Below are 5,903 nucleotides of genomic sequence, written 5' to 3'. Positions count from 1 at the left end.
AGATGGACGTGGACCTTCAATTTTTCCCATATGATCAGTGCTAGAGAAGCAGTGCCTTCAGTGTGATAATCAATCCCTTGACCAAACTACTTTGGATGCATATCTACCATTAACTTTACAGAACATGTTTTTTTTTTTCTTTTAGGAGGTGTGAGACTGAGAACTTTCAGTCAGATGAAAAGAGACTTCCATCCTCATTATAACAGTACAGTCATACAAAATGAAAAAACCTCCAGACTCTGCAAGATTCATCACGTTGACAGTGACAATGAATAGATGAAATATCCATATTACAAATCAGCGAGGTAGGAAAACGAAAAACAAAATGGAAGGCATGATAATGTCGCTATCTAAATAATTTCCAAAATGGAGTATGAAATGATAAAGTTTATTGGTATACAAATGTAAAAAGCTGAATCACCTATATGACTGTATTCCCCAGTTTGTGTACCACTGCCACCACTCCTATGTCATATACCGGCCCCATTTCTCAACTGATCTTATTCAAATTCAGTGTGGATGCATATCATATAAAAATTTAGCTGATTGACAAATTGCCCTACACTGTACATTGACGTAAATAAGCACAGAATTGATCAGTGTTTTAATAGTAGCCGTGATTAAAAAAAATCATGGGCGTACATACTCGAGCAGGATTCAAACCTACGACCTTCTGATCTCTGGACAGGTGTCATCTCCACTAGACCACTGAGCCTCCGTTCGACAGCAAGAGATGTTAAAATCGATGTAGGGCAATTTGTCAATCAGTTGCCATTTTATTTTGGTCCAATGTACCCTGTGATAGGATGCATGGCATGGAGATAACTGTCGGTCATTGGTCAGTTTATGTGTTTACTATAATGTAAAACATTGTAGCCTATACGAAGATGAGTGGTTTTTACATAAGTCATATATACTGTACATGTAAGTCCCAACTACATGTAGCCTAAAAATTAATGGATTTTTGCAGCATTTATATACAGTGCTGCAATTTGATTATTCTTTTAGGGGGAAAAATAGAAAAGATAATCAAATACGTAAGACTATTGACTTTTTTAAACTGAGAGGCTAGAGTGTGCATGTTACAATATAAAGTCTTTCGGTCTAGACCCATATCACCATACAATATCGCAAAGCACTTGAATATTGAATGCACAAACATTCTGTGACCATGAATGTACAGTAGGCCAAACACTCATTTTTATTACTTCATCACCTCCAAACATTGAAAAATAGAATATCTTCATAAATCCTTTATTTTATTCAATGGAGGACTTGGAGCTTATGATTATGAGCCAGTGTTTGCCAAGGATGAACTCCAAGATAGGACTGCTTGAGCCACACATGACAATATCAGTGACCCGGATAGCGATGATGGTGTTATGCTCGCTGCAGTAGGTTGTGCCAGGAAGGTGGGAAGAGTGCCCTGCCTGTCAAATACTGTATGCATATGACCAACAACAATGCTGGTGTCTATGCAGCATCTTTCAGCCATTGGATTTGAGAGTAAAATGCGGGTGCTGCAGGGAAGTTGCAAACTGAACACATGTAACAAATACATGCAAGTAATTCTGCAGTACCTTGTGTTACTCATCAGGGAGACTTTCCTAGAGTTTGACATGTCAAGGCCGTACTGAGGACATCACTAAATGCCCACTACGACATGGACATTCAAAGAAATCTCCTGGAAGAGCTGGACAGTATGTGAGTCACAATTTCTAAATTCATAATGATATTGGTGAATGAATAAGTGATTTATCTCACCAAAATGATAGATAAATCCGTATCAAACTGTAAAAGGATCCAGTACTCGAAAGAATAACATGTGCTCAAGTGTTTTGATCCTGTCAGACAATACAAACAGCAATTAGACACCCTAATGTAAAGCAAATTCTTTGGTCCACTACTAGTAGAAAGTAACTACAGCATCTGAAAAAAGCTGGAATAAAACAGTGATTATGAAATGGTTCTGTGTAAACTGACATGGATTCTACATCATGTAATTTAGAAAGTAATGATGTTCAAAATATACCATGTCACTATTAAAGGACAAGTTCACCTTCATAAACATAAGGATTGAGAGAATGTAGCAATATTAGTAGAATACATCATTGAAAGTTTGAGGAAAATCAGACAATCCGTTCAAAAATTATGAATTTTTGAAGTTCTTGTGCAGTCACCGCTGGATTAGAAGACTACTGCAGCGTATGATGTCACATGAGTACAACAATATAAGCAAAATATAAAGAGAATTTCACAAAATTTCATCTTTTGAAAGAAATACAAATTCCCTTGACTTGTTACTGACGTATGTTATGGGTAATATTATTCCCCCTGCCTTTAGAAAGAGGCAAGTCAAGTGCTCTTTTATTATGTGGAAAAAGTGAAAATATGTTGAATTTTCTTTACATTTTCTTTATGCTGTTGTACGCATATATATGACATCACAAGCTGTAGTAGTCTCCTCATCCAGCAGTTCCAACACAAAAATTCTAAAAATTCATAACTTTTGCATCGATTGTCTAATTTTCCTCAAACTTTCACTGATGTGTTCTACTAATATTGCTGCATTCTCTCAATCCTTATGTTTATGAAGGTGAACTTTTCCTTTAAAGGGTGTGTACAGTTCTGGTCGAGGTGAGGATTTAGCTTTTCATATTTTGCGAGACATTCAGGAACCACTAACTCTATGAGATCTCAAAGAGACTGCGATTCTAAGGGGTATCAAAAGTTTATTTGATGAAAATCGGTTTTGAAATGGCTGAGATATCCAAAAATAAGGTGAAACAAAGAGATCCTAATAAAGTTTTGGCCTCTAGTCTTTTATTATTATCACTTTTTTTGATATCTCAGCCATTTGAAAACCAATTTTCATCAAATAAACGTTGAATCCTTCTTAAAATTACATGCTCTTTCATATTTCATAGGAGGTTTCTCAGTATCTCACTTAGGAATTTTCAAAACATGAATACCCACCTAAACCAGTACTGTACAGTCCCTTTAAGTATCCTAATATCATACAATAGATCTTCAGAATTAGATTTTATAATAAGATTTAAAACATGTATTGATTGTATGAAGTAAGATTTAATGAAACAGTACCCTGATGATTTTCACATAACAACCCCTACGCCAAAACAAACAAACAACAGCAACAACTTCAGCAACATGAGTATAATTCAGAACACATTCATTTGGCGTGTGGTCATACATGAAAGGGAGCAGGACAGCTGTGTACCATGCATGCTGCATTGGTCAGCAGATTGCAGGAGCAAGATGCCCTCCCTGTTAGAGATGCAGGCTCTGTGAATCATGTGAGATTGCTATTTTTTTTTATATTTCTCTTTGTTTTTCTTTGTTTCATTTTGTTGGCTTATAGTCAGTAGATTCCTGATTCACTTTGCCACTCTCTCAGACAAAGAGAGTTCCTCTGTGAGTGATGCCCTGCCCAGTGTACTTGTACATGTAAGTTTGCACTACCCCCAGATGGGGGATGTTTTTGTTGTTGTTGTTGTTGTTTTTTTGTCAGAGTTTATTAAGTGTATGGTCACTGTGCTTTTTTCTTGTTTTCGTGTATTGAGTTTCCAAACTTCCCTGCAGGATAGATTTGATATCTTTTAGACATGCATTATCCAAATGACTTTGGCCTTACAGGAGGAAATTACATGAAGCCTTGCCTAAAGCATGTTTTTTCTTTCTTAGCCAGTTAGTTTCTAAAGATCATGGCTGAAAATATTTTGCTTACCATCTGCACTTAGTAAAACATCTACATGCATTGTGAAGGATGGATCTAGTGCCGTGATTTCTTATAAAAACAAAGACAAAGACAGGAATCATCTCCTTTCCATAGTACCATGGTATATTAAAGAAATCATGATCATATTTTTTTTATGTTGACTACTAAAAGTAACATGAATATTCACTGTACACTGTAATATGGCTTTTCGGTTAATTTACATTGTCATTTCTTCAGTTGTCATAGTCACAGTGTACTGTAAAACCAGAAAGTTTTGTGTGCCTCAACAAGACTTTCACAAATTTTGTGAGAGGCCAAGGTTCGCAAAAGTACAATACACGCAAAAGTTTTTGTCTACACAATGCCAGTGGCAATTTTTGACAGTTTTGTGCCACAAAAAAGGCCGTCAGCTCCAGTTCACAAAAGTTTCATGCGGTGGATATTTGTCATTTTACAGTATACTGCTAGATGCAAGTCAGGCCACCCATAGGCCACTTTTCCATTTTCATTTCCTCTTATATGTAGACAAGGGATCGTTCATCCCTCATGTGGAGTATCTTGTTTCATCCAAGCAACTGTAGAGGATGACAATTCACCAATGCCTTAGTCTCCCAATGTATCAACTGGAATCTAAGGACGACAACTAGTGTTTCACTTGACTCCCATGAAGGATGTAGAAGATGGCTCCTTTTTCACAACTTCTGTGTCCTCTGCAAAACCAATCCAAGCAATCAATCTCAGTGAGCATGATACATTGTACCAGCTTCTCTGTGATCAATACAGAAATCTATAACCCTGTCCATGGAGATATATATTGCCTACCAATCTTTGGCATGTGTGATGTTAATCATTCCTCCATCTTGCATATTCTGGTAATGATTTGTGATTACTTGTGAGAGTTTATTGGATTGTTCTGGACACATTGAGTGGTTTTTCTAATACTACTTTTTTTTTGAGAGAGAGAGAGAGAAAAAAAATTGACAAAACTTGTATGTTATATCAACCTGTTGATGCTAGGGCCCTCAATTTTTGAATGCATGAAAATTTAACTCATGTACACGTGGCTGTACTTTGTGTTTCAAAATGCTATCATGTTTGAGTAGATATTTATAAAAGCTCATGGGTGGAAAAAACACCTTCAATTGAATTCTTAACCAAAATTTTCATTCATCTAATTCATGATGAATTCTGAACCAAAATTTTCATTCATCTAATTCATAATTTTGGAGATGTACAATGTACATGTTAGATTGTTCAATTGATTATTCTTTAGAAAAAAAAAAATGTATGAAAAACAAACTCTGAGCTTACCGTAAAAAGCAGGTCAATTCAGTCAGTTTTTGTTCAATTCAATCCTTTTCTTGTGAGCAAGGCAAACTTTGTCTATTTTGTACTTCTCAAGTGATTGCTGACATTTCAAATTTTTGATTCTACACTGTAGCTAAAGTCGCTTATTATTACAAAGGTTAGAAGTTTTTGATGAATTTGACATCTACTGTTATAAAAAAGAAAATTGTTTGCATACATCAAAATATTTACTATATTGTTGTTTTGCGAAAAAGTTGATTATGTTCCTGAATGTAGATGTGCCTGTTGTCACTTATTTGATTGTGAGACAATTATAGCACATACGTTATATACTATATAAATTCCTTTGTTGGGTGATATTATGGTACAGTAGTCTTTGTATACCAGGGAGCATGTTTCATATACTAGTATGTCATAGCTACCACACAGTGGCGGATCGATGGGGGGGGGGGGGTCTTTATTTTTATTTTTTTTTTGTTACAACAAGGGAAATAAAAAGAAAATAATGACAGGGAAACCCAAAATAAATATATATATACATGTGTATATATTTTTTTTTTCATTTTTTTTTTGCACCCCCTCCCCTTTACAGAATTCCTGGATCCTGCCACACACTAATTATGCACCTATCTGTACCTTATAGCATGGTATGTAGCTACAGAGTTATAGTTGCAGCTCATATAAATTTGCACAACCAGCCTTTGCAGAAATCCTAATACTCTTGTGATGCTTTCAAGGAAAACAACATACAAACCCAACAAAATGAATATAGTGTTTCAATATTATACCTTATTGACCAACTGTAAAGGATAACCAGTAGTCCATGACAAGGACCTGCTTTTATGAGTGCAGGCTTGTC

General features: G+C 35.6%; 1 long non-coding RNA gene across 1 annotated transcript; it reads left to right on the top strand.

Annotated features, from left to right (window-relative positions):
- Positions 1–753: 753 nt before the first annotated feature.
- On the top strand, positions 754–5,474 carry LOC140230791 (uncharacterized). The gene is made up of 3 exons (XR_011901414.1): positions 754–1,704; positions 3,380–3,465; positions 4,262–5,474. It is a non-coding gene; the product is annotated as an uncharacterized lncRNA (long non-coding RNA).
- The last annotated feature ends 429 nt before the right edge of the window (positions 5,475–5,903 follow it).

This window comes from Diadema setosum, chromosome 7 (assembly GCF_964275005.1).
Source record: "Diadema setosum chromosome 7, eeDiaSeto1, whole genome shotgun sequence".
In the NCBI taxonomy this organism is placed as follows: domain Eukaryota; kingdom Metazoa; phylum Echinodermata; class Echinoidea; order Diadematoida; family Diadematidae; genus Diadema; species Diadema setosum.
Note: the sequence above shows the minus strand (reverse complement) of the source record. Positions and strands in the feature narration are given on the sequence as shown.